General features: G+C 38.8%; 1 protein-coding gene and 1 pseudogene across 4 annotated transcripts in view; both read right to left on the bottom strand.

The window, feature by feature from the left end:
- The window catches only part of FGF14 (fibroblast growth factor 14), a 680,734-nt gene that overhangs the window by 621,599 nt on the left and 33,117 nt on the right, over positions 1-26,018 (bottom strand). Inside the window, exon 3 of one of the 3 annotated variants that reach the window (XM_023218008.3) lies at positions 25,486-25,647. The exons of the other annotated variants lie outside the window; for them this stretch is intronic. The gene's annotated coding sequence lies outside the window, so the exon portion shown is untranslated. The remainder of the gene's footprint in view (positions 1-25,485; positions 25,648-26,018) is intronic. 3 annotated transcript variants of the gene reach the window in all.
- LOC111546550 lies at positions 20,047-21,825 on the bottom strand (annotated as a pseudogene). Its single transcript, XR_002732816.2, has one exon. The product of XR_002732816.2 is annotated as an alpha-enolase pseudogene (transcript).

Genomic DNA, 26,018 nt, shown 5'->3' with positions numbered 1-26,018 from the left:
AAATGGACAAAATTAACACCCTCTTGATTCGACCTACATTCCAGTGATGGTGTCTACTTTGGTAATTACTTTTAAGCCTGCAGCAAAGGCAATGACTAATTCTATTACTACATAGAATACCAAACACACTAATATATGACTTTATATTATTTAAGTAACTCAGAAATGACAATGATCCAGTAATCAAGATTAGTGATAACTCAAGGAACAAAATAACATAGAACCAATCTTAATAGTCACAGGAAGCCAAACAGGAATCTAGCTAAAAAATATTGATGTCCTTTTCCTCTACATGCTTCCCACAAAATTCTAAACTCATCTTGGAACACCAGGGGAGGGCAAAACGGGTCAATAGACACATTTCCATGGATAAAATGTGGGGTAGGTGGGGCTCAAAATTCAGAATTTTAGCAACAATGCTGTTTTTCTTAGCCTAAAGTATTTTCTTCTGTAGGAATATAAGTATTTGAGTAAGAATTGAAATTAGAAACCCAAGCAACTAACTGCCAATGTTTTCAACTACAACATTAATACAAAATCAGTTAAGTGTAAGATCAAGTCTATTTTGGAATTGCGGGCAAAACTCCATGAAGGATACTGTTTTTGAGAGCAGGCATAGTCAATATGTCTCTTGGGTATCAGTGAATCTATTTATAAATCAGCTCAACTAAGTGCCATGCAGGGCCTATCCACGCAGAGATAATAAGAGCTTAGAGTCAAAGAGGGAAGGGTAATGACCACACAGAGATAATAAGAGATTAGGGTCTAAGAGAGAAGGGTAATTGAATACACAAATTGTTAAGAGTGGCTTGAAAGAACCGTGATGTAGGGGCAGATTATTGGTGCAAAGGAGGGATTGGTCAGTCCCTGGGGAGGATGAACAGAGACCATGCATTTCAGGTAGATGGGGATGGCTGCAATAAGTAGCCACTGGCTGAGGAATTCTGGGCACTGTGAGTTGCTACTTATAGCTCAAGCATGAATTTCAGGACAGTTGTTGCAAGGCCTGCTCAAGCAGGACCTAGTCTGCCAAGCTAAGGCATCTAGATTTCACCACTAAAGGGCTTTAAACAGATGAATCACATAATCAGATTTGCTTTTAGAAGGATAACTGTACCAGCTGCATAGAGAATGGATTAGAAGGGTGTGACATTACAGACAGTCATACGCGAGACCGTTGACTTCCAAACTAAATTTAAGTGACCCCTTTCTACGAATTCTATCGGTCAAAACTTGTACTAAACATAGCTCTCACATTCATATTGCCTCTTTAGAAGCATTGCAGAATCTAAACATATTTTGAAGGCTAATATGTTTTTTAATATCCTGTTAGATTCCCTTAGCAGGAAAAAGAAAAGCCATTCAAGGCTGACATTAAGATACATTTTTCAAGCGACTATTATGATCATTCTAACCCAATCTTTCTCTGACTATACCACTAAATACAATGTGGTTAAGCTTTTGCAGGAAAACATTCTCATAACCATATTCTCTGCATTGTGTTTTTCATACTCTGTCACAGAAAGAATATGGAGTACTTTTAAAGCTGCTTATATAATTCACAGCAAGATCTGTTCCATTCTTAGTTATCAGTAAAGTTATTAAGTTAGCAGCAATCTACGTACTTTTTTCTACTTCTACCAGAAAAGAAGGAATGAAACTCAGTCACTTACGAAATGATCCTCCATGAATAAATTATCCTGTGGCTATGACATTTTTAAAATTACCTCACACCTATTAAAAACTAAATTAATCAAATCACTTAGATGTCAGAATATTTTTAAAAAGATAGATACTGTAAAATGCTACGATTTCTTGTAAAGATCCTCCAACTTCTTAAGGAATCTGAATTAAAATAGAACCGCTTCCCTAAAGAACCCTACTAAACCTATTAGCTATTGAGATTATAACACATGTTGCTTCTGGGTAAAGAACACCTGTGTTTGCCCACTTGGGCAAAACACTAATTAGATGTGTAACAACACAACATCTATTACCAGAGCATTTGAAAAATGTATTTTTAAAAATCAAACTAAATTTCCTTCTAAGTAGAATGTAGTCCAAGAGTGTTTATCTGTGGGTTGATTGAGATTTGCTCTAATATGCTGCTTGTTATTAGACAACCTGTCAGTTTAGGCCACTTTCACAGTATTTGAGCTCTCACTGCCTGTCAGTCTCTGGATGTACAAAGGATTTGCAGTAAGAAAGGAGAAAGGCACATAAGAGATCACTTCCTTCTCAAGGACAAGGTCCAGGGCTAGCATAGTCACACACATGAGGTTCAAAGAAAGTTTCCTGGAGAAGAAGAGTTAGAGTTCGACACACAGCAATGTGTCCAGGTAAAGGAAGGTGCAAAGGGAATTTTATTTAGATGAATCTACGTGGCCTAAAATATCATACAAAGGTATGGAGCAGGACTGGTGCAGGGAACAACTACTGGTAGCTTGATGTGCCTGGAATGAAAAACTGTGGGAAACCAGGCTGTTGATGCAGGGAAGGCCTGGAACCTGGATGTTCTTCTAGAACCAGTACAAGAGGCTGACTCACTCTCCTAAGACACGATGAGGAAATATTTTACTGAATTTCAAGTGAGGGGCCGTATAATATAACCTCTGGTTTATGGTCTTAATTCCAGCACTAACTTGCTGTAAACATCTGAAGAGAATCACTTAGTCTTTCTACATCCCTCTTCCCTTTTCCCTCTTTCCCTTCCCTCTACCTACCTACTCACGTATATTGAAGAAGTAAAAAGGATTTGCAGAACATAACCATAGTATTATTTAAGAGTATTTTCATTTTAATAATAAGTATTATGCATCACATGAACTACCCAAGGTGAACAAGAAATAGCAAGCACATACATCTTATAGCATAAGTGGATATCACATATTTCTATAGAGCAAATGCGATGATGAGTTTATTAAACATGGCACTACTTTGGTATGTCCTCCCATTCTTTTTTTAACAACCAGTGCTGCCCCAAGGGAAAACAAGTAAAGCAAATAAAAATTCTCTCCATGCTGTCTCAACCTATCTTTTTTTTCCATTCTTTCCTTTTTCCTACAAAGCATGCCTTTTCCCCCATCCTTTTCTAAAGTAAAAAGCTGGAGCATGCTTATCTCATATGTATATGTTGGCATAGATTTCTTGCCATTTGATGCCATGCCTGACATCAGGGTTGTTCTTTTCTAGAAGAGTCAGCATCTTCACCCATGTGACCACGGCTTCTACATTATTAAGAAAGTTGTGAACATTTCAGGGAGGCAGTATGAGTTTACTAAAAATGTATTAGACAAATCTCACTTTATTTACTTTTATGAAACTCTTCTTGGAGAGGCAAAATGTGAGAATGCAACAAAGATTATATATTCTATTCCTTCAGGGTTGCAGGCAGGATTTCTCTTGCTCTCCTTTAGGACCGGAAAAGGGTGTTAATCAGGAGCAGACCAATCAGTTGGATAGATTCAATAGCCAATTAATAACATTAATCAAAGTGTAGTGGTTACTAGTGTACTCATATCCCTAGGACAACAATGGGGAGAGTTACTATAATGGTAACAATGATGGGATATATAGTTCCCTACTACACTTAACATTTTTGTCTATCATTTGGATTAAATGTCTGATTATCAAATGTGTAGTAACACATAGATTCAAAAGATAAAGATTGAAAACGATCTTTAAATTATCCCAAATCCTGAAGCATTTTGGTTGAAATCAATAAAATAAAATTTAACAAGCACAAAAATAAAAAATTCAGCTTCAGAATTAAAAAATTGAATGGTAGGATAAAGTAGACCTAATTTAAAGATGTTGTAAATAGGTATATTCATAAAATGAAATACTATATAGCTAAATAAACCAGATGGCTATTATAAATATGTTCTATAACTACATAATTCTGTATACTATATAACTGTATAACTAACTATAAATAACTATATAATTGAAGTTTAGAAAAGATTAGTAACCCATCCCAGGTCATATAATTAGTAAGCAATGGGATGTACAGCCCAGGGCCATATGAATTTAAATCCTAGATTCTTATCCACTATCAAGGCAGAGTGGAACTCTGTTTACTGACATAAAGAGACTTTGTCATACATGGCAGCCTACAGAGCCATATATATTTATATATATAGACAGAGAACATATAAGCTCAGAATATACACACATACATATATACATTACACATAACATGTATGCATATATATCAATAAAGATGGCTCATGGGAAAAGTCTTCAAGGTTATAAAATTTCAACACTGGATGTTTCTTGGTAGTGGCATTAATTGCTGATTTTAAATTATTATTTTTCATCTGAATTTTCTAGTTTTTATAGTGATTATGTATTGCTTGTATAGTTAAAATGCATCCTGTGAATAGCTGAGGCATTGCAGTGATCAGAATTTTAGCATTAGTCAACAATGTGACTCAGGTGCTACAATCATTAAAGCAGTTCTGTTGTGTATTTAAGAACAGCCATATTCTAATGGAGTAGAAAACCACTGTCGTGTGTCTTGTGCTGATGCCCAGAACACCACGTTCAATAGAACATCCAAAAGTGGATAGCCAGGGTGGTAGGAGGTCTGGAGACTACGTCCTATGAAAAAAAGCTAAGGAACCGAGCAGAGTCTGAAAATAAAGGGGAAATACACGGAGAGATGTATGACCATGGCCAGTTAAAATGGCAAAGTTCAGAAGCTGGGTTCTTTAGTGTTATTCCAGAAGTGGACAGGAGAAGCAGACCTGCCAGTCAGTCAATATTGAGGTCCTTCTAGGTACTAGGCCCTGTGCCTGACATCAAGGATTTACAATGACTGAAGAAACAATCACCGCCTTCAGAGAACTCATGGGTGAGGAACTCATCACATTATTGCTAATAATTAAATCATTCTACTGTACAAAGTGTCCTAAAGGAGACATGCAGGCACTCCAGGAGCACCCAGTGTGGCAGCTTGTCCTCAGTGCCACAGAAGACTCCCCTGAGGTGGTGAGGTGGAGGTGTGCAAGCTGACACCTGACACATGATCAGGAGCTGACATGGCCAGGAGGGAGCTGAGTTTGTAAAGGTGGAAGGAGACTTTAGGAAGTGTGCAGAGTAAGAGGGAGTAAGGCCTGCTGCGGAAATTAATGAAGTCCTCTGGCACTTTTGCATAAGAAGCAATGACTCCTAATAGCGCTGGCAATGCCAACTGCTGGCATTGCCAGCATGTTGCCAACAGTATGGCCATGAAACACACCTAACAGGAGCATGCTCCAAGATCCAGAGTGACAGAACTGTCAGCTTTACAGTGGGTCACTGGGGTCAGCTACTGAAGTGGAATCAGGCCTCAGAACACTAGGTGATGCTAGAGAGGAAACAGTCTGCTTTTAACCCGAAACTCGAATGGAATCATATGATTCTGTTTTGTCATGGATAGGGAGTCATTTAGCAACATGCAGCAAAGGGAATGTTTATAAAAATATAAACAGTGATGATCTCCCAGAAGCCAATATCTATTTAAAACAAAAATTTAATAACTAAGAAACAATAGATACAGCAATATCTCTAAGAATGCATATGACCCTAAGTAAGATTTTCTGGGTAAAAAAAAAATTGCAATCTGATAAGCACATCTCATGAGGATGTGTGAGTGGGCAAGAAATTCGCAGATAAGCTTTGATGTGGGCAAGTGTAAAATTATTCATTTATGCAAAATAATTCAAATGTCCCCTGTAGAAAGATGAGTTCCAAGAAATCAGTTACAGCTCAGAAAACGATCTAAAAGTCAGATATTCCCTAAAAATGTGTTACTATAGTCCAAACAGCATATAAAATGTTAAGAACTCTACATTATTGACAACTGTGATATATGTAGCCTAACCTTAAGTAACCAATTTCCTAAAAGATGAGCAGCCTTGGGAGATGTTATGGGATACAGCATGAGGGAAACCGAGTCTCCAGTAGCTTGAAGCAAAGAAAAAACAGACAACCAGTGAGAGATGGAAAAGAAAGAAGAGGCATTTCTCCCTTCATCCATGAGTGCAGAATGTGAATTAAGGAAGACAATTAAGGACTACAGGAAGTGAGCAATGCCAAGATGAAACAGAAGGAGCCAACATAAGAAAAACTAAGGGTAGCAAGCCTGGGCATAGAGAAAATCACAAAGATAATCAAGAAAAGTCTAACACCAGATAGCACCAAAGGTGGTTATTCCAGAGCAGTGGTTCTCAAAATGTGACGTCTTTGCAGTGCATCAGCATCACCTGGAAACCACAGTCTGAAATATAAAATCCCTCTCAGCCCCACCTGGGATCAAATGAATCAGAGAGATCAAGAAACCAGGAAACTGAAGAAGAATCCTCCCCCAGCCCAGGCCGAGCCATTTAGCCAGGTGTTGGGTTTGTAGGAGGCCACATCAGACACAAGGCCACTTTTCTTTACCAACTTCGTTTGCATTCCTTTAGCAAAAAGGTATTTCGTACTCAACAATCTTCTCTTCCTGAAAACTGAAGCCCGAGTTTCTATCCCAATGCTGCCCTCTGGTTTTATCTAGACCACTGGTTCTCCACTCTGGCCATTTTGCCCCTTGGGAACATATCACAAAGTGGGAGACCTTTTTGGTTGTCAAAACTGGGAGACTGGGGTAATGATACTGGCACCTATTGGGTAGAGGACAGAGACGCTGCTAAACATTCGGCAATTCACAGGAAAGCTCCCCACAACAGAGAATTCTCCAGCCCAAAATGTCACTAGTGCTGCTGTTCAGAAACCATGATCCAGATCAGTTGCCCCGGAAACTAAATTCACACCAACCATCATCTCTTAGCTCCTCCACTCCTCCAGCCCAAACTGGTTCCACTAGCACTGTGAAATCCTGGTTGTGCTGACATAGTCAACTTCCCTTTATACCCAAACTTCTCCATGTCTGTTCTCCATACACTCAATTTAATTACATGTGGCTCTTCTCAGGTGACACAACCCTCTCAGCTGTATTCTCCATGCCAATGATGAATATTCATTCTGTTGCTTACAAACCCCAAAAGAGAATTGATGTCATGTTATTAGCAGGTCATGTTTTCTGATTTGAATGTGTTGAACAAGCCTATTAAGAGAGTTTCCATAATAATGCCACTTGATCGGGAGTCATAAAAATCTGCAAACTTTAGCTCCAGAAAGATAATAAAAATGCATCTCTTTCTTTTTATCAATAGAAACTTCAAAGCCAGAAGGCTGAGAAGTGATTTTTTCTAGAAAGAAGGTTAAAAACCCTGAGCATGTTTGATTCCTTGGTTTTACCTAAATATAACATATTATGAACCCATGGGTTTAGGTTAAAGTAGGACAAATTCTGGGAATTTGTACTTTCACTATATGGGAAATTGTGGTGCAACAAATCTATAAATATTTTTAAAATATTACTTTCACTGATCAGTAGTCCCATGGAAATGATGAACCCCATTTTTCTCCTCAGAATAAAGCTGATACTGAGGGGGGAAAATTATAATTACACATGTGCATTCACAATGAATTATGCTGCACTGTTTTCAAATACAAACCTGAGAAGAAAATGGAGAAGAGAGACAAGAGTGAACATGGACTATGGTGACCTGTTAAAAACACACACTCATGAAAACATTCATTAATAATAAATTAACACACATTTACCAGATCCTTATAAGATAGCAGACAGCACGTAATTTAACCTCAAAAATTCAGCCAAGAGTTTGACATCAATCTGGGCAACATAGTAAGACCCCTGTCTCTACAAAACGAATTTAAAAATCAGCCAGTGTGGTGGTGCATGCCTGTAGTCCCAGCTACTCAGGAGGCTGAGGCAGGAGGATCCCTTGAGCCCAAAAGTTTGAGGTTGCTGTGAGCTATAATTGTGCCATCGCAATGCACTCCAGCCTAGGCAACAGAGTGAAACCCTCTTTAAAAAAGAAAAAATCACCTCCCCAACAGGTCTAAAGAAAGAATCTATCAGCTTCACAAAAATGTCCTTTAAGCTAACGTGGAGCAAAGGCAGATGCCTTGCTACACGTCCTGCCCATGTGGAAACTGTGATGGGTCTTGTTTTCCCAACTCTCTTCCTATCTTGTGTGGTTAACTTGCACACCCTCCTTAGCAAATTGCAGAACTTTTTAGGACAAATAAAAGTCCTTTTTGTACTTGGCAAAAGTCAAGCTTCCTGCCATGGCCTTTGTACAGAACACAGGAAGGGGCTGACCAGTCAGCCAAGTACTGTACTTCTTGACAATTGCCCAGGTAGTCAGGTGTAAAATGATGATATGGAAATTCAAAGGAAGCTACGTGGGAATAACAGAGTTGCCACCGAAGTAAGGAGTGGCGTAAGATGCAGCCATATTCACCCAAGTTTCTCTTGAATGTCCATTCAACTTCTGCGAGCTTTCTACATAAGCATGGTCACCGGACACGGCCTCCCTCTCACCACTGGAAACTCCAGGTCATTCTAACCTAACTTGCTTTGGGAAGCAACAGATTCTCCTCTTCTGGGGGTGGAGGTATCCACAACAGCACCCACATTGCTCCTCCTCAGACCTGCAGGCCAGCACGGGGTACTCACTTCTGCTTCTCACCACTAACTGCTAAGGGCTTCCTCTCCTTTCTCAGGCCTCGCGGAACTCTCTCCCCATCTCCCTTTCTACCTCTCTTCTAACTCTTGCCTCAGGAAAATTATTCTTCCTCCCTTCTAAATCTCTCATTATGTTTCTTTCCTATGTGAGTCAAAAAAGACTAAAAATTTTGTAAAAAGTACAGTGACAAGTATGATAAAATTATACCCAGTTAAAAACCCAGGATTTCCCTTTGGAACCTAAATCAAAACAGTAAACAAAACAAAAACAAACAAACAAAAATTCTTCCTCCTCTTTCTCTAATTAAATGTGCTTTCTTTCCCCTCAAACATATCTTCAAATTACATTATTTATTCAGGTTCACAGTGTCTCCTTTGTCTGAAATTATATTTTAATAGCTTTTTGTTGGAAATCTTCAGAGAGTATTCAAATTGAATTAAACAGGGTTTTGTGGGTGTATTAGTTATGTGTAACTAGTTACCGCAAAATTCAGTGGCTGAAGACAACAAAGATGTATTATCTGACAGTTGCTGTGGGTCAGAAATGCAGAGCGTCTTAGCTGGGTGGTTCTAGGCACTGAGGTTATCACCAGGCCTGCAGTCTTCTCAAGGCTTGACAGGGACTGGCAGGTCCACTTCCAAGCTGGAGTCTTCACATGGCGTTTGGTCAGAGAACTCCATTCCTCACCATGGGGGCCTTTCCACAGGCTGCCTGAGCATCCTCAGGATGTGACAGCTGCCTGGCCCCAGGGCGAGGGATCCAGGAGAAAGGGAGAAAAGAGAGCCAAGGTGCCTTTTGTCATCTAGTCTCTGAAGCCACATTCAGTTGCCTCTGCTTTTTTATTCTATTCGTTAGAAGTAAGTCACTAAATCCAGCCCATGCTGAAGGAAGAGGAATTAGCTCTACCATTTGAAGGTTTTGTCAAAGAATTTCTGAACATATTTCAAACAACCACAGTAAGCAGGGCTTGAATGCAAGCCCCACTTACGACTTATTTCCATGAGGGGAAAAGTGTTCTGCAACCTAACTACAAGCAAATGTTTAAAACGCAGCTTTTTTGGTTAAAGGAGATACACCTCATATTATATGAATATGGCTGGGAAGTTGTCAAACATTATGGTTTATTATTGAGCCTTTGAAATGTACTGAAAGCTGTAAGTTTATAGATTTCACCATTATAAAATATCCAAACAACCACAATATATCTTTACACACACACACACACACACACACACCCCTTCAACATTCGTTTGAAAATTGAAATACCTACAGAATAGCTATAGGGTTCCACAGAAAACAACAGGATTGGATGACTCCTTGAGGAAAACATCGGGGGGGGGGGGGAATTTTAGCCACTAAGGAGACAAGTTGTTTTAATAACTGGCTCATAAACCTTATCTACATCTACTCATACACCAGGACAAGTCTATCATTAGCCATCAGCAATTACATAAACTAGGGATTCTTTTAAGATGCTGAGACACAGTTAGCAAGAAAACAATTTGTCTTTAGGAGAGAAAAGTTCTCCTCTCAAAATATCCTCCCTTATAATAGATTGCTCTAATTCTCACTCCTCTTCCCCTTCCCATGGTGCATCTCTGCTATCCTGAAAGAGTCTTGAATCAAGAGTTTAGATTTACTTTCACCCTTTATAAACACTATGTGAATGCATATAGTTTAAATTCCAAAGTGTCTTGTCTATAATAATTGGAGTCCAGTGTCAAGTCACAAGGAATTGAAAACCATTATATCTAAAAATGAAAGCAATATACCTAGTAAAAATGTATATCAGACTCATGGAAAAATATTAGACACAGTCATGAAAGCAGTGAGGCATAAAGAAAATACATTCAGTTTGCTAGTAGACTTCTTGTTTTTCTGTCTTGCTGTGCATTCTCTCTCAATCTCTTTGCCAGCTCCCCTTCACCATCCAAGTCTTCACTATTGGTGTCATTCAAAGTGCTGTGTATCATTTCTTGTCTTCTCATCTAAAATACTTGGTGATCTCATCAACCCCTGTAGCTTCAATACCAGCTCAATGTAATCATCCCAAAGCTGTGTCCCCAACCTAGGCCCCTCTTCTAAGCCTCTGACATAGATACACCCAACTGCCTTCTGAAAAGCTTTACCACAGTGTCCTAAGTTGAAAGCATTATCTTATCCATGGAAGTCTCTCCTCAGGTGTCTCCTGGAACAATCATGCTGTAATTCAAGCTTCCTTTTCACACCTCCAGTCCTCTCAAATTGAATCAGTCCCCAGTACTCCCACACTCTGCCTTCTTGCAAAGTAGAAGGATCGCTTCAATCCATCCTCACTTCCTGGACCTCGCTACCTCCCACTTAAGACTACTGATTGCAACAGTCTCTTCATTCACTCTTCCCATCCTACACTCTGGACCCCTCAAATCTATCCTGCACCCTGCAGAGTATTTTTCCTAACTGTAAAATAGTCTCCTATTTAAAATCCTTCTGTGGCTTCCACTTCCACCATCAGACTCTTCTAAGTTCATTTTGATAGTTAGGGGAAGCCTACTTTGACTTCATTCTCATTTCTTCTCTAGGTTCCCTTCTGGTAGCTTCCCACCCTGAGCCTACATTCACCATGTCTGGTGTATACACTTTTTGAAAGGAAAATAAATCTCAGGACCCCAAAATCACTAAGCCAAAGGGAAATGTCAAACTGGGAACTTGCTCAGGCAAAGCTGCCTCCCATTTTATTCCTAAATAACTACAAAGATTAAAAAAGCTACATACCTCCCTCACAATTTTCCCACAAGGAAATTCCTTTTGGTACTCAAGATCTTTACCTTAAAAGAGTTCTGTTGATTTCACCCTGGCAATGTAAATTGATAGCTTACCTTCACAGGTGCGGGACAAAGGACAGAACTCAAAGTCATCCCTCTGCTCATCTAAGGCAAATGCTTATCTGATTGCTTCTTCTCACCTACTGTTTATATAAAAATGTAGATTCACTGCATCAGACTAAGACAAAAGTGACTCTTCCTCTACCCCCTCTCTCACATGTAAATTCTGTGTTCAGTGAAAGGCTGATCAAAGACTCAAAAGAATGCCACTGTTTGTCTCTTACCAATCTATGACTTGAAAGCCTCCTACCCACTGCAAGTTGTCTCGCTTTTCCAGACCAAACCAATCTACATCTTACACATATTGACTGATGTCTCATGTCTCCCTAAAAGATAAAAAAACCAAGCTGCACCCCAGCCACATCGGGCACATGTCATCATCTTGAGGCCCACAAAGAATTTCCTTGTAGGCAAATTGTCAGGGAAGTATGTAGCTTTTTTATCTCCTGAAGCTGTGTCATGGGTGTGTCTTTAACCTTGGCAAAATAAATTGATTGAGTCCTATCTCAGATACTTTTGATTCACAACTTCATCAATATTGTTGAAAGAATCATTTGCACTTCCCTTTGTAGAATGTGTTAAATACACACCTCTGTGCTTATTCTCTCTTTAGAGAGAAAATATTTTCCTTCCTATTTATTTGGTAAAATCTGTTCAGCCCTCAAGACCTAGCTTGAGTTACGTTATTTGTAAAAACTTCCTTGACCTCCCCTAACATCTCAGCTGCAGCTCATCATACCCTTCTTTGTGCAATCAAGACCCATATTCTTACATATTTTGTAGCCCGTTTCACACTGTCATCGAACTATTTGCCTTTGTGACAGCCTTGAGGGAAAAAGGTATCTTTTTCACCTCTGTATTTTTGTATCTAATACCTATTACTTAAAAGGTACCCAATGAATGTTCGTTGAGTGAGGGATGAATGACGGAAGTAGCAAAATGCTGTAACAATAACGGAGTAATAGACTGACATGTTTTCTAACACAGATTCCAATAAAGCATGGGCTTACATAGATCATGACAAAAAACAAATGTATTAGGCTTTGTAGGTCACATTAACTACTGTTCAATGAAATTTGCACAACCATTATATTTCACAGGTATCCCTGCACTCACAATACTGAAGGCCTCCATCTAAAGTTGCCCAGATGCTGGTGATACATTCCAAAGAATGAGTCAGTGAGATACGTCCAGACTCACAAGGTGTTGCTGTATTACTGAGGCCTCCTCCAGTTGGTGATTCCTGGAAAGTTAAGTATATGGTGCTGGCTGGAAGTTTGCAGCTTTGACACATGCGAATGTTTGCCTTAGGACAGTCTAAACTCCCCATCTCGTATGACACAAGGTGTATGAAATTGTTACTCCAAATAACACAATCTGCCCCTCCCATGAATTCATATAAGCATGAAGTATTTTGTAGAAGGAACAGAATTTTGAGTAACTCTACTCAAATTGTTAAAAAATTACAACTTGAGTCTCCACCGTAGTTTGTATCTTCATACTCTGAAAACCTTGTGCAGAATATTTTGAACATAATGTATGTGAATATATTTAAAATAATTCTTCCTTGGATTAATTTTTCTAAAAATTATGGAAACTACTCATAACAATTCAACAAAATAATGTAATTATAGATTATCTTAGGACTAATTCAAGCCTAAGATTTTTTTCCATCTCAGGGAACAACCTATGCTATTAAAACGTCATATGACTTTGCACAGAGAGAATAGCAGTTGAGTTAGCACAATGTCCTCATCTCTCCCAGACATCAATTTAATTGCCATTTAGAAGTCACTTGCTCACAATTATTATTTTCAGAACTTTTCACAAAATAGTTTCCCTACTAATGTTAGGTCATAACAGATTTTTAAGTGGAGAATTGGAGAAAAAGAAAGAGATGAACATATTAACAAAGGTCAAAGAAGGAGACTTAAATGATTACTTGCTGATAAGCACTTAAAACATCTCAGTTGAGTGTAAAGCCAGACCCAGAAAACATCACTTCTTCCTTAATACAATTCTTTGCTCCTTACTAAGAGCAAAACTTTTTAAAACCCAACCATGCAGCTTTACACAACACTGAAGAGTTCTTTGCAAGATAAGGATAACTCTGAAGCAATTACACATAAATCTAGAACTTCAGGTGTGAAACATTTGTAATTGCTTTAAAAATATAGGATTCAGAAAGTTAATGCCTACCTCTTGCCTGACAAAATATAGTGAAGGTTCATAAGTCAATCAACCACATACAGTACATTAAGGTTCCCCACCAAAAAGTTGTATGTTACCTAAAATCTGTCATTATTATTAATGAAAAACCTTGAAAATTTACTAGATAAGGATCTGATGGTCTAAGAGGCAGGATGCCTGAGGGCAAGATTGTGCCTCTCTACCCTCAATGTCCAAGTCCCATTGTTTACTGTCCCATTGAATCACACAAGTGGGACACAACCTAATTTCCAATAGTAGGGCATTGGTTACATAAATTATTTGATTACTTTTAATGGCATTATTATTTATACTACATAGAATTATATTCTGGAATACCCAGCAGCTGTTTTTAAAATAAGCTAATTCCCAATATACTGACATGGACTTCTGAGACTGGAAGATAATTTTAATTTATTAAGTAAAAACAAAATGTCAGAACAACATGTAAAGTATGATTTTAATCTATAAAATGCATATATATATATATACACACACACACACACAGAGAGAGAGAGAGAGATATTCACATCTGATACTTCTTAAATATCTGGAAAATTCCATTTCACACTGTTAGAAGAGACTATCGCTAGGAAGTGGTGGAGGAGCAGGGCCCAGTGTACATTCTAAATCGTAAAACCTGAGCTGTTTGATTCTAACACAGGCTACTTCCATTATAATGTTTTGTTTTTTTTTTAATGAAAGCATCTGAGCTCTTAATCATGGTAAACTCCTCACATTCCATCAGGGACACCAGGTTGCACATCTCGAGGCTGTAGAATGTACATCATATATCTTACGTCCCTCATGGTCCTTCATGGTACAGTGTACCATGCAAGATCTCCTCCATGAGGAAGGAACCACACCTGCATGCACACTCTAGAGCTTTCTGAAGTGGGGCCCAGAGGTCTCCTCTGGAAGAGTGTTATGAGGGCACTGACAATATATCCATCAGGATACATAGAAGTTCTACCAATAGCAGTAGCCAAAGTCCAGAAATAATATTAAATATTTTAATTTAATTCTGGAGTTCTTATTCTCCGTTAAAAGGCAACTCAATGTAGCTGTTAAAACAGTATGTTCTGCAGTCAGACAGCCTAAATCCACCAGGTATTAGCTAGGGGACTTTGAGCAAATGAAGTAATTTCTCTGTGTTTCATTCCACAGCCTATAAAATGTGGACAGTAATAATAGGGACATTGTGGGGTTTCAATGAGTTAGTATAGATGAAGTGTTTAGAATGGTGCCTGGACGATCATGTGTTCAATAAGTGTCACTTTTTGCTAGTGTTCTTGTCTGGTGGGCAAGGTGTTATCACTGAAAATGGGTTCACTGATTATACTCGCTTTACAAATGTCTCAGAATAGCCACATTCACACAATAGCCCTCAAGGTCTAGCTTACTGTCCTCTACAGCAAAATGTACATATCTGTAGATATACAGGAATTATACCAGCAGTTACACACCAAACAATCATATGGGCACAGATAGCAGAAGGGAAAGATTTTTCACCAAAAGCAATCCAATTATTTCTATTTCGACCAGAGTCATTTCCAATTTGACCTCATATCAGGAAAATCTTATTTTTGATGGGCAAAATCTTGAACTTTATATTTAAAAATCTTGAACTTTATATTAAAAGTATTTACCTTTGAAAATTATCAGAGAACACAATTTTTTAAACCTTTGGTGTCCTGTAAATAATGATTGGATATAAACAGTTGAAATGTGAATCATTAACAAAAATGTGTTTCATGTATATATTTTCAGGAATACATTAATTATATGCAACAAGTAATTTACCATCACTGTCTGTGACCTTCACTGAGGGCCGTTTTTAATTAGTGTTTGTACTTAGTAGACATTGACACCATCACAGTTATAAAGATTTTATATTCCAATACATCCCAGTGAATTTATGAGGTTCCCTAACTTACAGGCTTGTAACTACATACTGTCTTGCTAGGGGGATTGAAAACAGTTAGGTTCCAATAAACTAGCAAAGGTCGAGAGTGCAGTGAAGACTGCACAAGCTGTTAAGTCCCAGTTCACTTTATGATTTGAGGTCATCAGTTAATCTACAAGTAGTATCATGTACGTGTGTGTGTGTGTGTCTGTGTGTGTGTATTCTGACCTGTCCTCCACCTGAAAACACAATATACTGTGTATTTGTTTTTACTTCCCTAACACAAAACCATTCTCTGCATGGGCCACAAAATATGTTTCTTAACAAAAATTTAAAATAATGAAGATATTGAAAAGGATGCAGACAATAAAATTTTCTTTTTCAAATGTTTTAAATGATCATCTGAGATTAACTCTATAATGAATGGAGTTAAACCCTAGAAAAATCTTCATTAGTCAGATTCTGATAAGATTTATAATCATTTGATACATGCCAGCTGCAAGGAAAATGTGCATCACCACTATTCACAATAGCAAAGACATGGAATCTACCCAAATGTCCATCAATGATAAACCAGATAAAGAAAATGTGGTACATATATACCATGGAATAGTATGCAGCCATAGAAAGGAATGAGATCATGTCCTTTGCAGGAACATGGATGGAGCTGGAAGCCATTATCCTCAGCAAACTAACGCAGAAACAGAAAACCAAACACTGCATGTTCTCACTTGTAAGTGGGAGCTGAACAATGAGAACACATTGGCACAGGGAAGGGAACAACACACACTGGGACCTGTCAGTGGGGGTGGGGGGAAGGAGATCATCGAGATAAATAGCTAATGCATCCTAGGCTTAATACTTAGGTGATGGGTTGATAGACGCAGCAAACCACCATGGCACACGTTTACCTGTGTAATAAACCTGCACATCCTGCACATGTATCCCAGAACTTAAAATTACATTAAATTAAAAAGAATATGTGCTTCACATACAACAAACAAGCATATACACCATTGTTGCACCTTAATATTTCTTTCCATATTATAATTTTTAGTATATAAATTTCTGGCTACATTTTGATGATTTAATCAAAATACCATGGAAATCTGAATTCCTATACATCTTGCTAGTTTTCACTTTTGCATTTCTTTCTGTGTGACACCAGCTAAAAGGCAGCTCTTCCACCATTCGGTTTCCCTAAGGAAAAATAATATGATGAATTTGAAAACTGGTAACAGTACATCTGAAAATGTACAGTGGTTTAGTTAAAGTTACAAGCTGCTGTTCCAAATCAAAACTTCATTTTTAGCCCTTCATATCTCAGTGAAATTCTCTTATTAAGTGAAAATCTGCATTAAGTGGAGTAGGAAAAAGAGAATTCACTTCCTTTGTATGTTAACTTTCTGAAAATCTCAACATGATTCCATTGGAAAACTACTATAGTGGTTTAGAAGAGAAATCAACCAAAATCAAGTTTATGTTAAAAAAAAAAAAAAAAAAGTCCAAGGGGAAAATAATTTGCTGTGTTTACAATTTTTTTCCAAGCTCTAAAAATAGCAGAAGTTATAGATATAGTTATAGTATATAGAATAACATAGAATGAGTAGACTGGATTTTGAATAAAAATATAATTTCAACCAAAAAAATATGATGATGTATTTAAAACAAAGCTAGAGAGCTATAAATATCAGAAGTAGCTATAACACATAAAAATATGGATTCATTACTCATTTGCCCCTTCAGCCATTTTAACTTCACTTTTATTAAGCAATAATTAATACTACTTAAAGTCACTATATTTTGCACATATGCTATGTGCAAAATCCTCATTTGAAGAAGGATCAAGATCATGCCTTTTGTCAATTTGTGGTGATTTTAAAACCATGGCACAACATACAATTTCTAGATGATCTTGTTGGGAACAGTCTACATATTTGAAAATTAGCCTACAAAGTAATTAAATTACTTGCCCCAAAATGTGTGCTACTTACATCTGCTCAAAGGTAAATAAACCCAAGCATGTTGATCTAGATGGCAGCATCATGATTGAAAATTTTCCCTGTCATGGATGAGGAAGAGCAGGTTAAAAAGAAATGACAGAGCTTGCCTGTGTCCATTAAAAATTAAGGAAATAATTTTGAGACAAATAAAATAGTATCCCATGCAGTACTAGCTACTTGGTAAAATGATTACCCTTAAGAGGTAGTACAAGATGAAAACATAAACTCTCAATTAGAGTTTACATAAATCACAGGTAATACCTCCACAGTAAGTTGGGAAAAATTAGCGAGAAAAGTACAAACACCTTTTGAAGTCAACTTCAAGGAGGAAAATTACCAGACGGTCCAACTAACCATTCACACCTGTCTGAGAACACTTCTTCTTAGATGGACTTTTACCCTCAGTCAGAATACAATTCTTATATTTCATGTCTTAACCAAGTATACAGTTCCCACTGTATACTCCATTCTAAACACTGGACAGTACACATACATGTGCGCGCACACACACACACACAAACACACAAGCCACAAATTGCAAAGCAAAGAAGGCCATAAATTACAAAGCAAAGAAGGGATTAGATTGCTGTTTCATTTGAAGGTAATTCTAAAATATCTCCCAGTGAAATTATATCCTTGTCTAAATTGGAGAACTTTAAAAAAACAAGAGTGTGTCTTAAGATCTCCAAATAGAAATTACTAAGCAAATAGTATCTCAGGGTCTTGATTGTAAATTTAAAAGTTATATAACACAGCAATATTAATTGATATACTCTTTTTTGAGCATCTCATTTCAAGACAGACCATCAAATCAGAGTGGTTTCAAAGAAAAGCAAATGTCACCACCAACAGCACGTCAGAGGCTCAGCACTCTTCACCTGGATTTGTCTGTGGTCCAGGAGAGGAGGTGAGCCAAGAACAGGCAGAATATTGTTCACCTGAAGGGCATCACGTTGGAAAAGACAGCATGGAGAAGAACAGAAGTTAACCTGGCATCAAAGCCTGATGTCCAAAATGTTGAAAGCATTCAGGTGCCAAAATGTCTTAGGAACTGGTGCCTGAGATGTAGACTGGCCATGGGGATTTTAGGCCTCAGACTCCAGCCACGCTGTGTATTGGCTGTGAATTTTCTTTCATAGCACACCTCCAGGCCAGTACTACAGAAATTTGTAACAGAATCCACTTCCAGAAATGCTGCTCTGTTTTCCCTGAGTGTTTCCTGCACCGTTTGCCACTCCTTCATTTGCCTTCCCTATAAATGCTGTTGTTCTTCAGTTCCATGGTTTCAGCTATGAATTCATGTGGGATTCGTTTCCAAAATTTTATCTTTACCTTTGAACACTATTTTGAATTCTAGACCCTTAAAACAACTTCAGATTTCACATCTTCCAAACTGAACCCATTGGATGTCTTCCTTGTATTCATTAGGTTACGATTTTAACTGACATAACAGAGAACCTAATAGCCTTTGCTTGAACAAGATAGGACTTTTTATTTTTTTTAATCTCTCAAATAACAGTGTGGACGTGAAAAGTAGTCCAGGGCTGACATGGTGGTTTCATGGTGTCAGTGGCCCAGTCTCCTTCAGTGTTCATTGTCTCTTGGTATCATGTCCTCTTCTCCATTTCCATGGCCACTGCCTTGGTTCAGGACTTCATCTTCTTATTTGAAGTATTGTCGTGCCCTTCTTTCTGGGGCCACTGCTGCTGGCAGTGTCCTCACTACTGCCAGACACTGATGTGATCTGTTTGTTCCAGAAGACTCTAAATTCATTGCCATGATAGTCCAGGCCCTTATAAATATGGCCTGGGTCAAACCGTTTCATCTCCATTTCTAGCCACTCCCTAACACTAGGTCACCCTTTTCCAAATACTTTGCAAGCTTTCATTCCCTCATGATTTTGCTAGGACTGTACTTTCCTCCTCACCCCTATTTGATCCTTTTTCTGGCTCATTATTATTCAAGCCTATGTCGAGTATTATCTCATTTACTAAATGTTATCTCCTCTATGGGCTCTTCTAACTTCTCTCCACCAAACTGAATTCAGAAAATGTTTAATGAGCATAATTCAAGATAAGGAATAGAGATATTGAGATAAATAAAAGGGCTTCTGCTCTAAGAGGTTAAATATTTAGCAGAGGAGATGGAAACTTTACTCATTATAATACCTTATCAACAGGATAAGTGCAATATGAACAGAATGACATGGGGGAAGTTAATCTTGCCTGCAGGCAAAATCAGCTGTTTACCTCTATGTATAATAGCACTTCGTTGACACAGCACAGATTTTATTCAATAAATCTGTGTCTCTCTTTCTCATAAAAATTATGAGTTTAGTGAGAACAGAACCCATGGTCCCCACACTACTATTTTATCCAATGCCTAAAGAAGAAAGAAAAAGGATTTTATTTTGATATTCATTTCTAAAGTCCATAGAAAAAAACTCAAATTTTATTTTATTTTATTTTATTTTATTTTATTTTTTCTCATGGGTCACTGAGGCTTTTTATTTTAAGCACAAAACCACCGGGCATCTTGCCTGTGGCCACCCCGGAGATGACACGAGGCTCACATGACTCCAGACACTTGGTGGAAAGTAAGGCGAGAAAAACAGTGATTTGGGCCAATTACACAACGGCAAAGCTAGAGCTGCCAAACAGGGCTCCGGGGAGCTTGGTTCTGTAGAAGTTCTAAGGAAGTGGCACGGACTCCACGGCAGTGGGTGAGGTGCGCTAAATAGCAGGGACCCCTGCAAGCGTTGGTCGGGGCCTCGAGCTGCCCGAGCTGACACAAGGGGAGGGGTCTATTTAGCCAACAGGTGACCGAAGGGCTTGCCTGCCCACAGCTTACTTGGCCAGGGGGTTTCTGAAGTTCCTGCCGGCAAGCTTAGCCTTGCTGCCCAGTTCCTCTTCAATTCTGAGGAGCTGGTTGTACATGGCCAAGCGCTCAGATCGGCAAGGGGCACCAGTCTTGATCTGCCCAGTGCACAGCCCCACAACCAGGTCAGTGATGAAGGTATCTTCAGTCTCCCCAGAACGATGAGACACCATGACACCCCAACCATTGGCCTGGGCCAACTTGCACGCCTGAAGGGACTCGGTCACGGAGCCAATCTGGTTGACTTTGAGCAGGAGGCAGTTGCAGGACTTCTCGTTCACGGCCTTGGCAATCCACTTTGGGTTGGTCACTGTGAGATCATCCCCGACTACCTGGATTCCTGCACTGGCTGTGAACTTCTGCCAAGCTCCCCAGTCATCCTGGTCAAAGGGATCTTCGATAGACACCACTGGGTAGTCCTTGATGAAGGACTTGTACAGGTCAGCCAGCTGATCAGGTGAGATGTACCTGCTGGGGTCATCGGGAGACTTGAAGTCCAGGTCATACTTCCCAGACCTGAAGAACTCGGAGGCCGCTACGTCCATGCCAATGACCACCTTATCAGTGTAGCCAGCTTTCCCAATAGCAGTCTTCAGCAGCTCCAGGCCTTCTTTATTCTCCAGGATGTTGGCAGCAAACTCGCCTTCATCCCCGACATTGGTGGCATCTTTCCTGTATTTCTCCTTGATGACATTCTTCAGGTTGTGGTAAACCTCCGCTCCAATGCACATGGCTTCCCTGAAGTTTGCTGCACTGACTGGGAGGATCATGAACTCCTGCATGGCCAGCTTGTTACCGGCATGAGAACCGCCACTGATGACATTGAAAGCCGGGACTGGCAGGATGACTTCAGAGTTGCCAGCCAAGTCAGCAATGTGGCGGTACAGGGGGACCCCCTTCTCAACAGCACCAGCTTTGCAGACGGCGAGGGACACCCCCAGAATGGCGTTCGCACCAAACTTAGATTTATTTTCTGTTCCATCCATCTGGATCATCAGTTTGTCAATCTTCTCTTGTTCTGTGACGTTTCAGTTTCTTGCTAACCAGGGCAGGTGCAATAGTTTTATTGATGTGCTCAACAGCCTTTGAGACACCCTTCCCCATATAGTGAGTCTTATCATTGTCCCGGAGCTCTAGGGCCTCATAGATACCAGTTGAAGCACCACTGGGCACAGCAGCTCTGAAGAGACCTTTGGAGGTGAAGAGATCAACTTCAACAGTGGGATTCCCACGAGAGTCAAAGATCTCCCTGGCATGGACCTTGAGAATAGACATGCTGAATTTCTAGCTGCTGGGTCTCGTGGCCTAGGAGAGGAAGCGGCGGGTGCAGCAGACACCGAGGTGAGTGTGAAGCCGGCAAGCTCTGCGAGGTCTGCGTGCTCCGGGTCACCACACCCCACAAAACTTAAATTTTAAATAACGATTTTGCAGGGTAAAATTTTCAAAATCAGATTAAAATAATACTGAATTATCTTTTTCTAATCATATTATGAAGGGAAAAAACTTACATGTTAATTAAATTCACATGGAAAAGATTACTTTATTGAAGTGTTGAAAAAGAGAATGATTTACTTTCTATAGGTAAAAACTCATTAAAACTAGTGAGCATGTTAAGAATATTAAACCATTAAGGCATAAAAACTGACTTGACTTTAATAATATTTCATTGCAGTAACAGGAAGTACAATAAAATTTATTGTTTTAAGAGAGATATACATCTGAAAGAAAAATAACTAACAAAGAAATCGAAATGTACAGTAATTTTGCACCAATCACAGTTAAAATTAATACACTCCAAAATTCAAATTGAATGGTTAATCGACTTAACATTTAGATCAGTTAATTGTGACCTCCAGTTATTAGAGTTGCTAATTTATTTATAGAGAAAACATACTCTCATTCACTGATTTAGAAAGAAAATATTCATTTGGGATGGCATTAATTTCCTCATTTTGCAAGGAAAAGAAAGCGATTCTGGGAGAGGTTGAGCAAGTTTTTGTATTTCACATGGTCAACTGGGAAATCAGAAATAGGACTCCAGCCTATTTGGATGAGATAAGAAGTGTTAAAAGAGCTTCGTAAACTGTAAAGTGCTCTAAAAATGTAGGCGTGGTACATGCTCAATTAGAACACTATGTGTTCCAGTACACCGCCACTGCATTCTGTTAGAAAAGGCTCTTTTCCCATAGCAGGATTCTGCCATTAAGATTAATGTTTATTATTATTATGCCACAAGGGGAAAAAAAGGCATTTCTTGAACCGGAGAAAATATATTATTCTTTAATTCTCTAATGTGATGTCTCCATCATCTGCCTGTGACCGCTGCTGGGAGCTCTTTATTTGTCCTGTTGCCACTCTGAATAGTTTGATTGATTTCTTCTCTATCTGCTTCCACAAATGTATAGGCAAGATTCTTTACCTTCATGTCTAACATTAAACAGAGAGATATCTCCATTTTTCAGGGGAATGGAACTCAATGTCCTGCAGGATCCTGTCAAGTGCCTTTCAACGGATCTTTTCCTGAAGAAAGGTCTTGACTATTATTTTGTTGCATTTGAATATCTTAACCCCAAAACACACTTTCAGCTTCCTTGTTTGCACCTGAGATGGAGGCAGAGCTAAGCTAACAATTTTAGATCATTTGGATACCCAGGTACGTGGTTGTGGATCTGAAGGAAATTGTGTTATTGCTACCTTTTTATTATAAGGAAGATGCTGTAAGTGCCACTGGATTTTGCACTAAACTTTTTAAGTCAATTTCAACAGGACAAACGTGCACATCTGTATTAATGCGATGCAATGATTTCCTTAGTGAACACTCAAATGATCAAAAGCAGTTGTGCTGTAAAATATGTTTCTGGGCACCATGCTTAAGGTTTAAGGCAACCAGGATGTTTAGCATGACACTACTTTCATGCCGATTTGTTTTCATGGTTTTGAAATTTGTATAACAAGTCACAACCTCATGGTGGACTCAATTCAGCCTTAGAAGGTTGCTCACATATTCACAGTACCTCCAACAGTAGTGGAGTTCTTCTAGAGACTGAGTTTGTTCAGGCAGTTTCAAATTCCAGCCCTCCCACTTTAGCTCTTCACTATTTCATGCTTAAGAATATTTCCTATTTACTACACTTGAGAAAAAACGAATTATGGCAACTGAAGGACTTCTCAATAGACATTTCTATATATTGCCAAGTAAACCCAACAATACTGATGAAGTGTAAACAGATCTGACTTTAGATTACAAAATGGCGGAGACACCTTGATGACAAAGTCTAAGCGAGTTTTCAACAAAAGGCATCCACCCTTCACTGGCACCATCCACAGCACCGCAGCCAGTGGTCAGAAACCACTGTCTCTCTGAACTTCTCCATTCGGTTCCTCTGCAGTTGTGCATCAGCATGCAACAGAGCACAAGAACAACTGTCTATGGGAGAAATGTCCAAAAAACTGGAAAGCACATGCACATGGGCGAGCTGCGAAACTATTGCTTAGTCATAACATCCATGTGGCCTAAACTGTTCAGTCCGACCTGTTTTCCTGAGTGGGATGTAGAGTTAGCCCAGCCCCAAGTAAGATTTTTCTCTTAAAAATGTACCTAACTTCCAACACTCTTGCTCTTTTCTGTCCCGCAATCAGGACTCTTGACACAACTAGGTCTCTCCATTGTGGGAATGTACTTTTCCATGATCTAATGATTCAGCAGGACCATCCCTCTCATTTTGTCATCCTTTTGGTCCCTTGAGCCAGGCAGTCACTAGGGAGAAACAAAGTTCTTAAGCTCTATCGAGTCATAGCCCCTTTGAGAATCTCAAAGTCTGGGTCCTCTAACCGGAAAAATCCACAGACACACACAGCCTATGCATGACAGCATAGCACAGCATGGATCCTAGAGGGCCATGCCCAGACCTCCAGTTGAGGAATCCATGGAAATAGAAAGATCTGAAGTCAAAACCCCCAGATTCCAATTTTGGCTTTATCCTCGACTAACTATGAAACCTTAAAAAAATCAATTAAAATTATTTGAGCCAGTTTCTTCATTTACAAAACGGTGACAGTAATTCCTGCTGCAGCCACCTCTCTGGATTCTACTCATAAAAATTATTATGTATATCAAAAGTTTGTAATTATATTTCCCCATGCTTGTTAAAGTATGACTTTTCATTAGAAACTTTTGCATTATCTTTGATTCTTTGTTTTGCTTCGTCCACTAAAATCTGTTAGATGTTCCTTCAGGGAATCCCTCATCAGTTCTCACTGTCTGACTCACCTTGCTAAGGTCCCCATGTCTGAATTTCAGCCTCCACTTCCTTGGGGATCTCCTACTTCCAACCTGTTTGTGTGTGTGTGTGTGTGTGTGTGTTTATAATTACAGTTACAGTTTTTTATATATAGTTATATGTGGAAATGTATATGTGTCTATATTTTTGTATATGTAGACCTACAAAATTTGTATATGTGAATATAATATATAGTCACTATTACCCTGAATTGGCTATATTTCTATGAGACAGCCATATTTCCAACAATAATACGTTGTTTGATCTAAACAATGTTCTCTTCACTGTCATTTGACCAATTGTCAAAAAGTAAGCTAAGATAGAAAGTTCAGAGTGTATATATGGGAAGTGTTTATTAATGGGGGTAGGGGGCAAATGGGCATCAACAGTTAGTGAAAAGGTTTTCATTAAGAAAATTTTATCTCACCCAACACAAGGTTATTAAAACAGCGATATTAAGAGAATGTTAAATCAAATAGAAATTGTATCCTGCTGCCTTTCACTGGAGTTCATAGACTACTGACTCGTACCCAGTCTTCCCCTCCTGGTACCCTGGGAAACACAAGATTCCCCAGCTTAAAGATAATCTCAGAAAGATTGTACAACATTAAAGAGTAAATCATGTGTGATTGAAAAACTTAAATGCACAGTATATTATAACATGTTGTACCAGTACCAGTGGTCAAGATGCTGAATTATAATATTCCTTAAAACCATTATATTTGTAAACATAACCTGTTCTTTGATGAATAATCTAAGACTACTCACATGAAATGCTGAGGCATGGTATTCAGGATATAATGAAGCCTACGACCTGCACATGGACGTGGTGCTCACATGGTGGCTTCCTGTCCTGCACTGCAGGAGCCCCTCTTTACACAATTATTCTCTCCTGCCTCAGCAGCAAGCACTGACTGAAACACTGACAACCTCCTTGCAAAAAAAGCAAGCAGTTACTTCTAGATTCTGTCTTTCTCCTGACAGTAAACTCTTAATAAAAATGTACTTGGCTTGCTCTTTCTCAAAACTTCACGATGTAACTTAAACTATAAAATAATCTCAAGCAGGTAATATCTTAAAACGGAAAAATACACATTTGATGGAAAGTAAACTTTAAAAATTCTCCCTTCTGAACTAGATCAGAGTATATCATTTTTTTAGTATAGACCTTCACACAGAGCTTGCCTAGAACTACAAGATTAAAGTAAATAATAAGATGTATTCAGCTGAAATTTAATAACATTGTGTGGCAATTACTTTCTCATTTAGCTGACTTAAAAACTCACCGTTAAAAGTAGGAA

The sequence above is a fragment of the Piliocolobus tephrosceles genome, chromosome X (genome assembly GCF_002776525.5).
Source record: "Piliocolobus tephrosceles isolate RC106 chromosome X, ASM277652v3, whole genome shotgun sequence".
NCBI classification, from domain to species: Eukaryota; Metazoa; Chordata; class Mammalia; order Primates; family Cercopithecidae; genus Piliocolobus; species Piliocolobus tephrosceles.
Note: the sequence above shows the minus strand (reverse complement) of the source record. Positions and strands in the feature narration are given on the sequence as shown.